Source organism: Prionailurus viverrinus, chromosome B2 (genome assembly GCF_022837055.1).
Source record: "Prionailurus viverrinus isolate Anna chromosome B2, UM_Priviv_1.0, whole genome shotgun sequence".
NCBI classification, from domain to species: Eukaryota; Metazoa; Chordata; class Mammalia; order Carnivora; family Felidae; genus Prionailurus; species Prionailurus viverrinus.
In genome coordinates, this window is record NC_062565.1 from 2,302,583 (window position 1) to 2,314,664 (window position 12,082).

The 12,082-nt window shown below is 41.2% G+C and overlaps 1 pseudogene; it reads right to left on the reverse strand.

Moving 5' to 3' along the window:
* Positions 1–11,771: 11,771 nt before the first annotated feature.
* On the reverse strand, positions 11,772–11,870 carry LOC125166885 (uncharacterized; annotated as a pseudogene).
* Positions 11,871–12,082: the final 212 nt, after the last annotated feature.

Here is a 12,082-nt window from a genome sequence, read left to right on the forward strand (position 1 = left end):
TGAAGGACTGTGGCTTTGACCTGTTCGTGGGACAGTGGTGCTGCCAGTGCACAGAGACTGGGCCAGGTACCAGCCCGCCCCCCAAAAAGTTTGTGAGGTAGTGTAGCAGCAGCTTTTCAGGGATTGTGGAAAATCACAACACACATCTGGCACCACCTTAAGGCTTCACCCTTAATGACCTTGTTCTAGCACCAGCAACTATGGCTTTTCTCTGGGGTCTGCTGGGACCAGGTGGCCTCACATTCTCTACCAAATGTCCTTCCAGCAGTGGAACCGGTACTCCCCGTGTGGCCCTAGAACCTCCCGGACCCCACTCTGGTCCTGGGGATTCGCCCTTCCCACCAGAGCACTGCCAGTTATCGAGCTGCAGAGTTGTAGACTTTGCACTCTCCCTGTTTACAGTCTTAATGGAATTTTAGCCCTCTCCTTTCTCCCTTTTTAGTTTAGTCCCTGCAGCTGTTTCCAGTTTTCCCCCTTCTCTCCAGCTGCTTTTGGGGAGGGGTGCTTTTCCCATATTCTCACCACCTTCTCTGTCCTCTCTCTGCATGTAAAGCACCTCCCTGTCCTTCGTGGCTTCTGTCTCCCCAAGTTCACCAATCTGCGCCAGGTACCTGCTGAATTCTGTGGTTCAGGTTGTGCAGAATGTTGTGTTCATCCTCAGATCACTTTTGTAGTTGTGCAGGGTGGTTTAGTGTTGGTCTTGCTGTATTTCATGGACACGAGACACAAAAAACGTCCACGCTTTTCTGCCATCTTGGCTCCCTCCCCAGAAAGCTGTGTTTTTAACTTCTTATTGCAGAGTAACTAAAGCTATTTGGATCCATTGGAAAACATGCTTTGTGCTTAATTGGCTCGTGAATTTACCATCTAAAAAAATTCTGGTGTATAACACCTCTCTCGGTTACTAAGTCCTCACTTGGAGACTAAGGTTTCCTAAGAGTTAAAATTCTGCTAAGTGTACATAAGAGTGATGGAAATAAAGAAAGCAACCCTGTATGTAGGAAAGTAGGAGGTTTGTAAGAAAGATATAAGGAATGGAAGTACATTTTTTTAAAATTTTTTTTCAACGTTTATTTATTTTTGGGACAGAGAGAGACAGAACATGAACGGGGGAGGGGCAGAGAGAGAGGGAGACACAATCGGAAACAGGCTTCAGGCTCCGAGCCATCAGCCCAGAGCCTGACACGGGGCTTAAACTCACGGACCGCGAGATCGTGTCCTGGCTGAAGTCAGACGCCTAACCGACTGCGCCACCCAGGCGCCCCGGAAGTACATTTTTGTTGAGGGTCAAAGAAAGTAATTTTGCCCTAAATGAGACTGGTTCATTGCAGAGAAATGGCTTTGGGACAAAGTTTGAAGGCAAAGGAAAGTTGTCGAAGGTTCATGAAGGGACATCTTTGGAAAGGAATTTTATGTGTGCTCAGGATGGACTAAGGTTGAGATAAATGGAATTTTAAAAGTACCCTGGTATAAGGTGGAAATTCTGCTTTTCTCTCTATTCAAAAGTCAACGTTTTCTTGGACTGTTGATTTGCCTTTGATAAGACAATGTAAACAAAGGTTTTCTTTTTTGTCTGCCAGAAAAACCAAAGCTTTAGGTTTTATCTTTATCAGGTCTTTGATTACTTAGTTAAAACTTCTCAATGTTGAAGGAGCTAGGGTTTGCTAACAATGATATAATGCTATACATTCGCTGTTAGGATCTTTTATTGCCGCCTTGGTTGAATAAATAAAGTTTTAAGATTTTTAATGATCTGTAATCCTATTTAGGATGTGCTTTATAACTTCCTAAGGTTTTAACAAACTTCCCAGGATTTAAAGGGTAAATGAAGTCTTTTTGACCAATTAGGCCCTTTTATTTGGGATGCTAAGTTACTTGGAGAAGCATTGTCATGCAATGGTAAATCTTAGATTGTATTGCATGGGTAAATGTTGTAACTGCCCAAATATATATGCAATTCCTAAAGTTTTAATGTTTTGGTATAAGGTCATCACCTAATATTCTGATTGCTTGAAGTGTTATACGTTACAGTAATAACTGAACTTCTTTGTCAATTGCATCATAATGGACTCTCATCGGATCTTTAACAATGTGTATTTCTGAGTTTTTTTTCATTTATAGTTGTTCTTATTCTCTCACAAAACGTGTTTCTTCTTCATAAAGATTTATAAAAAGGACTTGTGGGAGAAATACAGGTATTGGACATCTATAAGATTAATACTAAAATGGGTAAGAGTTTCCAGAGCTAAAAAGCTGCATTCAAACTGAATAAGGATTAGGACCATGGGACTAAATGAACTGAGGAAGATTATAGTTGTGTGACTCTTGTTGGAAATATTGCTGTTTCTCTAATGTTTGATTTTCCAGATTAAGGAAATTTTCTCTTAAGATACCTATGATATACAGAAATGTCATAAAGTGGTCATTTGTAAACAACTGAGGCATTTATCTTTTCCCTCTACCTACCCCCTGAAATTCAAAAACTATCAGTGAGTATTTTTTTCTTTCATGGCGATTACAATTGTTTGCATAAGTTCAGTAAGAATCTGTTCATCTTGTAACAGGTCACTATTGTAAATACTGGTTATTTTACCAAGGCTTTGACTGGAATGTCCTATTTGAGATAGACATGCACAGACTCATATATGACCAGACAGCTTTAGGCAACTAAGTTTGACTTTGTGAAACATGGAGCCATAAAGCCCCTTGGAAATGGTGTCCTGATACCTTGCTTCCAGAGTTTCCAGAAGCCTCCCCAGGTGAGTGAAGAAGATCACTTCCCGGAAGGTGCAGGAACCTCAGGATACCTTGGGGACCTCGTGAAGAGGAATTCACCCAATTCTACAGGTATTGGAGGCCTGTCTGATGGCAAGTATTTGGCTTGGCTTCCGGCCTGGAGAGGCTACTAAAAGTTCAATCTGGAGATTCCTTATAAAAGTTCTAGCAAAGTAATGTTTAAAAGATCCTCATGATCAGGGCACCTGGGTGGCTCAGTTGGTTAAGAGTCTGACTTTGGCTCATGTCATGATCTCACGGTCTGGGAGTTCGAGCCCTGCTTTGGGCTCTGTGCTTACAGCTCAGTGCCTGGAGCCTGCTTCATATTCTGTGTCTCCCTCTCTGTCTGCCCCTCCCCTGCTCACGTTCTGCCTCTCTCTTTCTCTCAAAAATGAATTAATATCAAAAATAAAAAAGATCCTCCTGATCAATTGTTATTCTTGGTGAGCTTATGTAAATAATCAGGCCAGGCTTGTTAAGACTGGACTTGTTCTACAAATGCATTGGTCTCAATTTGGCTATCTCTGGAAAGAGGGATTTTTATAGAGGAAAAAAATTACATTTCAACAACATACCATTATGGAAGTTAAATTCTAGTTCTGATTGTGCTTAAATGTTTGTTGTTTGCCTAAACTAGAAAACCTGAGGTAAACTTCAGAAAAAAATGTCACAGTTTTCATGTATGGACAATCTTCTGTGCTTGTTATTCTGTGGGGATAATAATAAGATCCCATGGGCATATGATTATTTAAACAATTGGAAATGGGATGGATTCCCCCAAAAGTTGTATGCAAAGACTTTTCTCACTGTAGACCTATCAATAGATAAAGACTTTCATGCTTTATATTCACTTGAGGCTTGGTTAATTCATAAATCTCTAAATATGCACACCATATCCTCCCTAACCTGATCTGACAGTTACTAGAAACCCACCCCATATAATCCCAGGAAACCTGGTTTATTCAAAGGATGGGGCCACCCCTTTCAAAGAGTTGGAGGTGGAATTCACAGATATACAACCTAGAAAAGGATTCAGGTACCTCCTTGTAATAATCTGCACATATTCAGGATGGGTCAAAGCCTTCCCAACCAGGATGGAATAAGTCGTGAGGTGGCCAAAGCTCTTCTTCGGGAAATCGTACCTTGGTTTGGTCTGCCCTTAACCATACATAGTGACAACGGACCTGCATTTGTGGCGGACATTACACAAACCCTGACCAGGTCCCTCAACATTACCTGGAAACTGCAACACACATCTTAGCTCTCCGAGAGTACCTACCCTTAGAGCTAAAGGTGATGCCTACTAAAAAAGATTTTTCAAAAAAGTCATCAAAGAAGGGAATGTTGGGAAAATAAGTAAAGTTATGTACCATAAGATGGCCAATAGGACTAACATAAACTCTAGTTCCCAGCTTAAAGACTCCTTCTGGGTTCTTCTTCCTGCCCCGCTTGCTGTGTGTGTCAAATTACTACTAATGTGGAATGTGGAAGTAACAGACGATGAATTGTCCCTCATGCTTGTGCTTGGGGCTCAGATCTCTGGAGAAGCATCTCCTCTGAGGCCGCCGGTGTAAAATGAAACTCTGATCCACCAAGAACTCCCAGTGCCGGTTGGTTTTTCTGCCAGTGACCCAGCCTGGTTCTGTAACAATACTGCACCACAACATATTACACTTTGTTTTGCCTTTGGGTTGGAGCAACATATATTACTATATTATTACACACACACACACACACACACACACACACACACACACAGATGCACATGCACAAACATGTGCTCCACATGCAATCTCTGAACACTTTCGTGAAGATGACTAGAAGAAAATGTTTCCCTTAATTTGTACTACTTAGAAGTGACAGGCTTATAAATGATGTATTTCATTGTTTTCTGGAATATGTACAAACATACCTGTTGAATGTGTTAACAGTTTATTCCTACAGGTCACATTGTAAAGAGAAATTCATGTTACTAGGAGGCAGTGGGAGTATCTGCTATTGATGGAATCATGCAGGACTCAGAGATCCATGCAAGAAACTATACCCCATTTTGATGTCATTATAGATTTACATAAGGTAAACATTTAGAAATGCCGTTCTTTCAGTCTCTTTACTTACATTTGACCACAAGGAGTGGACCGTGTTTGTAGATGAATAATGAAAGAACATTCTCATTTGGTAACTTCGTAGGAAGATTTTTGTATTAAACCAATACAAATCTGACCTTAGGAGAGGAAGTGTAAGTGGGATGAAAGAAATGAATGAGACATGAGGGAGTTAAGATGGCAGAGAAGTAGGGTGACCGGGATCTTCCTCGTCCCTCAAACACAGCTGTTTTGAGGTCAGATCACTTGGAACACTCAGGAAATTGATCTGTGGATTGGCAGAAGGATCTCCACAGATGGAGGGAGACAGCTTGGTAGAATCAGGTGCATGTATGTGAATTGGGGGACATAAAGCAGGGTAGGCATGGAGGGGAGGGAACCCCTTCTGTGGACAGAAAAAAGGGACAGAAAGAGAGAGAGAGAGAGGCTGTGAAATTGTGGTATCAAGTCAGCAAAAGAGGTAAACCTCTCTGGACCATGGACTGGGGAACAAGAAATATGGAGAGATCCAGTTTCTTTTTTGTAAACAACCTTTGGAGCTGAAATTCAGAGGTTTCAAAAGAATTTCTCTGGAGCAGATTCAGCCTTTGGCACGCCTCGCGTGGGGAGCTAACCCTGGGGTGGTAGTGACCTCGGGGGCACACTGTGACAGAGCAGTCCCCTCCCTCCATAGGAGAGAAGAGGGTATATTGCTCCCCAAGGACAAAAGACCCTGCAGTCACCAGCAAAAGGCTCTTTGTCATCTGGACGGAGTGGTGCTACCCCAGAACGGGGAGCGCCCTGGGTGGGATCCTTGAAGACATCAGGTTTTGAATCCCAGCTGACCCCAGTGAGGCACAGGAAGAGCATGGTTTGGGACACCCGATCCAAGGAGGAGAGAGCAGGGTGTCACCATTTTTCTCCCCATCACCATATGGTGGGGCCTGGGAGAGCAGAACAGTGGCCCCTAGTTTGGAGGCAGGACCTGCTTACACCAAATCCAGCCCCTCCGTGCCTGGTAACTGTTTCTCTACTGGAGTGAGATTGACACTGACTGAGCCAGACAGCCCTTCCTCCAGACCAACACAGCCCCTGGTCCCAGGGACCAACAGACAACTCTTTGTTTCTTTTATTCTCTTCTCTTCTTTTTTCTTTCCTCCCTCTTCTCTTTTCTTTTGGAATCAGGCTCATAGTTTATGATTTGTTTTTGGTCAATTCTTATTTTATACACACATACACACCCACACACCCACACCCACACACACACATGCACACATAGCCACACACACACCCATAAGATTAGAAGCAGACTTGTCCACTGAAACTTGGTAGGCCAGAAGGGAATGAAAGGAAATAGTCAATGTGCTGAATGGGAACAATGTGCAGACAAGAATCCTTTATCCAGGAGGGCTGTCATTCAGAATAGAGCGGGCAATAAAGATTTTCTCAGACAAACAAAAACTAAAGTAGTTCGTGACCATTAATCCAGCCTTGTAAGAGATCCTAAGTGGGGGTGGGTGGGGGGGAAGCTCTGTGGTTGGAAAGCAGCAAAGACTGCAAAGGACCAGAGACATCACCACAAACATGAAACCTACAGATAACAGAATGGCACTAAATACATATCTCCCAGTAATCACTCTGAAAGTAAATGGACTAAATGCCCCAATCAAAAGACCTTGGGTATCAGAATGGATAAAAAACCAAGACCCATCTATATGATCCCTACAAGAGACTCATTTTATTTTTTTTATTATTTTTTTAAATTTTTTTTCAACGTTTATTTATTTTTGGGACAGAGAGAGACAGAGCATGAACGGGGGAGGGGCAGAGAGAGAGGGAGACACAGAATCAGAAACAGGCTCCAGGCTCTGAGCCATCAGCCCAGAGCCCGACGCGGGGCTCGAACTCACAGACCGCGAGATCGTGACCTGGCTGAAGTCAGACGCTTAACCGACTGTGCCATCCAGGCACCCAAGAGACTCATTTTAGACCTGAGGACACCTGCATATGGTCCTGTCAATAGATGCAGGAAAAGTGTCTGACAAAATACAGCATCCTTTCTTGATAAAAAGCCACAAGAAAGTAGGGATAGAGGAACATACCTTAACATCATAAGAGCCATATATGAAAGATCCACAGCTAATAGTATCCTCCATGGCGAAAAACTGAGAGCTTTACCCCTGAGATCAGGAACACGACAGGGATGTCCATCTCACCACTGTTGTTCAAGATAGTACTGGAAGTCCTAACCCCAGCAGTCAGACAACAGAAAGAAATAAAAGGCATCCAAACTGGCAAAGAAGTCAAACTTTCACTCTTTGCAGATGCCATGATACTCTACATGGAAAACTGAAAACTCCATCAAAAAACTTCTGGAGCTGATGCATGAATTCATAAAGTCACAGGATATAGAGTCAATATACAGAAGTTGATTGCTTTTCTAAACATCAATAATGAAGGAACAGAAAGAGATACCAAGGAATCGATCTTATTCCCAATTGCACCAAAAACAGAATAGCTAGGAATAAATCCAGCCAAAGAGGTAAAAGATCTGTATGCTGAAAACCACAGAAAGCTTATGAAAGAAATTGAGGAAGAAGACACAAAGAAGTGGAAAAACATTCCATGCTCATGGACTGGAAGAACAAATATTGTTAAAATGTAGATACTACCCAAAGCAATCTACACATTCAGTGCAATCCATATCAAAAAACCCACCAGCATTCTTCACAGAGCTAGAACAAACAATCCTAAATTTTGTATGGATCTGCAAGCGACCCTGAATAGCCAATGTAATAATGGAAAAGAAAACCAAAATCGGAGGCATCACAATCCCAGACTTTAAGCTGTATTACAAAGCTGTAATCATCAAGACAGTATGGTATTGGCACAAAAACAGACATAGAGACCAATGGAATAGAATAGAGAACCCAGAATTGGACCCACAAATGTATTGCCAACTGATCTTTGACAAAGCAGGAAAGAGTATCCGGTGGGAAAAAGACAGTATTTAGCAAATGGTGCTGGGAGAACTGGACAGTGACACGTAGAAGGAAAATGGACGATGTTCTTACTCCACACATAAAAATAAATTCGAACGGGATGAAAGACCTAAATGTGAGACAGGAGACCATGAAAATCCTACGGTAGAAAACAGAGGCAGAACCTCTGTGGCCTAGATTGCAGCAATTTCATACTTGACCTGTGTCTGGAGGCAAGGACAATAAAAGCAAAAATGCACTATTGGGACTTCATCAAGATAAAAAGCTTCTGCACAACAAAGGAAACAATCAACAAAACTAAAAGGCATCTGAAAGAATGGGAGAAGATATTTGCAAATGACATATTGGATAAAGAGTTAGTATCCAAAATCTATAAAGGACTTACCAAACTTAACACCCAGAACACAAATAATCCAGTGAAGAAATGGGAAGAAGTCATGAACAGACACTTGTCCAAAGAAGACATCCAAATGGTAAACAGACACATGAAAAGATGCTCAACATCACTCATCATCAGGGAAATAGAAATCCAAACCACATTGGGATACCACCTCACACCTCTCAGAATGACTAAAATGAAAATCTCAGGAAACAACAGATGTTGGTGAGGATGTGGAGAAAGGAGAACCTTTTTGCACTGCTGGTGGGAATGCAGACTAGTGGAGCCACTCTGGAAAACACTATGGAGGTTCCTCAAACAATTAAAAACAGAACGAACCTACAACCTGCAATCGCACTACTAGGAATTTATTAAAAAATCACAAAAATGCTGATATCAAGGGGCACATGCACCACAATGTTTATAGCAGTACTATCAACAATAGCCAAATTATGGAATGAGCCCCCCAAATCCATCGACTGATGAATGGATAAGGAAGAAGTGATGTATATACACAATGGAATTTTAGTTTGTGATGGAAAAGAATGAAATCTTGCCATTTGAAACAACTTGGAGGGAAGTAGAGTATATTTGATAAGCGAGATAAGTCAGTGAGAGAAAGATAGATATGTTTTCACTTATATGTGGAAGTCGAGACACTCAACAGATGAACATAGGGTAAGGGAAGGAAAAATAAGATAAAACACAGAGAGGGGGAAACCATAAGAGACTCTTAAATACAGAGAACAAGCTGAGGGTTGCTGGAGGTTGCTTGAGCAAAGGGGGATGGTATAAATGTGTGATGGGCATTGAGGAGGGCACTTGTGATGAACACTGGGTGTCCTATGTAAGAGATGAATCATTGGGTTCTACTCCTGAAGCCAGACTACACTGTATGTTAAGTAACTTGAATATACACTAACTAACTAACTAACTAACTAACTAACTAACTAACTAAGAAATGAATGCTACAACTTGTTTGTGTTAAGTTTTCTTGGATTTACTAAATTATTATTGACGTATGCCATTTGGCAAACTCAACGAGTACCAATGTGAATATATATATGTAATGAAATTATTGCCACCATTGTGTTAGCTAACACCTCCATCACGTCACATAATTACCATCTCTTCTTCATGGTGAGAACATTTGAGATATACTCTCTAGGCCACCTTCAAGTTGATAATACAATAATATTAACCATCATCACCATGCTGTACATTAGATGCTCTGGAGTTATTCCTCTTCAAACTGGACGTTTGACCTCTTTGCCAACAAACATCTCCCACTTCTCCTATCCCTTAGCCCCTTATAACCACCATTCTACTGTCTGTATCTATACACGTTTTCTGGTTTCCACAAATATGTGAGATCACATAATCTTTGTCTTTCTCTTCTGACTTGTTTCACTTAGCCTAATGCCCATAGGGTCCATCCATGTTGTTGAAAAGACAGGATTTTCTCCTTTCTCATGGCTGAATAATAATCCTTTAGATATGTATGCTACATCTTATTTTTTATTTTTTATTTTTTTTAATTGTTTATTTGTTTCTGAGAGAGACAGAGTGCGAGTGGGGGAGGTGCAGAGAGGGAGACACAGAATCCGAAGCAGGCTCCAGACTCCAAGCTGTCAGCACAGAGCCTGACACGGGGCTCAAACCCACGGACAGGGAGATCATGACCCTAGCTGAAGTCAGATGCTCAACCGACTGAGCCACTCAGGCGCCCCCACATCTTCTTTTTTAAATTTATTATTTAAATTTGAATTAGTTAACATCTAGTGTAGTTTTGATTTCAGGAGTAGAACCCAATAATTCATCACTTACATATAACACTCAGTGACCATCACAAGTGCCCTCCTTACTGACCATCACCCATCCAGCCGATCGCCTTCCCCAACAGTCTTCCAGCAACCCTCAGTTTGTTCTCTGTATTTAAGAATCTCTTATGTTTTGCCTCCGTCTCTGTCTTTATCTTATTTTTCCTTCCCTTCCCCTGTGTTCATCTGCTGTGTATCTTAAGTTCCACATATGAGTGGAACTCCTTAAAATCAGAGTTTTTGTATATTTTGGATAAATACCTAGTAGTACAAATGCTGGTCAAAGTGTAGTTTTAATCAAAGGTTTTAATTGTTTGAGGACCCTCCATACTGTTTTCCAGAGTGACTGCATCAGTTTGCATTCCCAACAAGAGTGCAAAAGGGATCCCCTTTCTCTTCATCCTCACCAACATCTGTGGTTTCCTCAGTTGTTAATTTTATCCATTCTGACAGGTGTGAGTTGGTATCTCATTGTGGTTTTGATTTGTATTTCCCTGATGATGAGTGATGTTGAGCAACTTTCCACTTGTCTGTTAGCCATCTGGATGTTCTTTGGAAAAGTGTGTATTCATGGCTTCTGCCCATTTCTTCACTTGATTATTTGTTTTTTGGGTATTGAGTTTCATAAGTTATGTTGGATTCTAACCCTTTTTCCAATGTATGCCACATCTTCTTTATCCAGTTTTCTGTTTGGACACTTAGGTTTTTTTCGTATTTGGCTCTGTGAATAATGCTACAATGAATATGGGGGTGCCTGCAACTCTCTGATACCCTGATTTCATTTCCTTTGGGTATGTAGCTAGAAGTTCGTTGGTGGATACCACAGTTGTCCTGTGTGTAATTTTTTCAGGACCTTCATATTGCTTTTCATACAGGGTGTATCAAGTTACCTCCCCACCAACAGTGCACATGGGTTCCCTCACCAAATTTGGCATTTTCTTTCTTTTTGATACTAGCCATTTTAAGAGGTAAGAGGTGGTATCTGATTGTGGTTTGTTTTGCACTTTCCTGATGACTAGTTATGTAGAGTACCTTTTATGTCTATATGCCATTTGTAGGTCTTCTTTGGAAAAATGTCCATTGAGTTCCTCTTCCGTTTTTAAAATTTTTTTAACGTTTATTTATTTTTGAGACAGAGAGAGACAGAGCATGAACGGGGTAGGGGCAGAGAGAGAGGGAGACACAGAATTGGAAGCAGGCTCCAGGCTCTGAGCCATCAGCCCAGAGCCCGACGCGGGGCTCAAACTCACAGACCGTGAGATGGTGACCTGAGCTGAAGTCGGACGCTTAACCGACTGAGCCACCCAGGCACCCCTCCTCTTCCCTTTTTAAAGATGGAATTGCCTTTTATTTATATTACTGATTTGGATGAGTTTTGGATAGTAACACGTTATCAGGTAGAACATTTGTAAATATTTTCTCCCATTCTATTGATTGACTTTTTATTTTGTTCATTTTTTTTCCTGAACAGAAGCTTTTTAGTTTGATGTAGTCCCACTTATTAATTTTGTTGTTGTTGTTGCTAAGTGCTTTTGGTATCATATTCAGGCTCTGGATTGAAATTTGGGTCACAAATGGTGGGCTGTGTTTGTAGTTAGGATAATGAAAGAACACCCTCATTTGGTAACTATCAACGTACCCCATGTTGAGTGGTTTTCTTTATATCATCTTCTTTTAGTCTTAAAATTTCAGGTCTTATGCTTACATCTTAACACATTTCAGATACCTTTTGCATGTTATCCTTGCTCAGGGGCCATGCTAATCTTCTCTGTATTGTTCTAATTTTAATAGTTTGCTGCCTAAGTGAGCACTCAAATTAATTTTTGTGAGTGGTGCGATATAGGGCCTCCAATGTCATTTCTCTGCATGTAGTTGCCCAGGTTTCTCATGACCATTTTTAAAAGAGACTATGTTTCCCCATGAATAGGCTTGACTCCTTTGTCAAATGTTAGTTGTCTGTCTATGGGTGGGTTTATTTCCGGGCTGTTCATTCTGTTCCTTTGGTGTATGGGTCTATTCCTT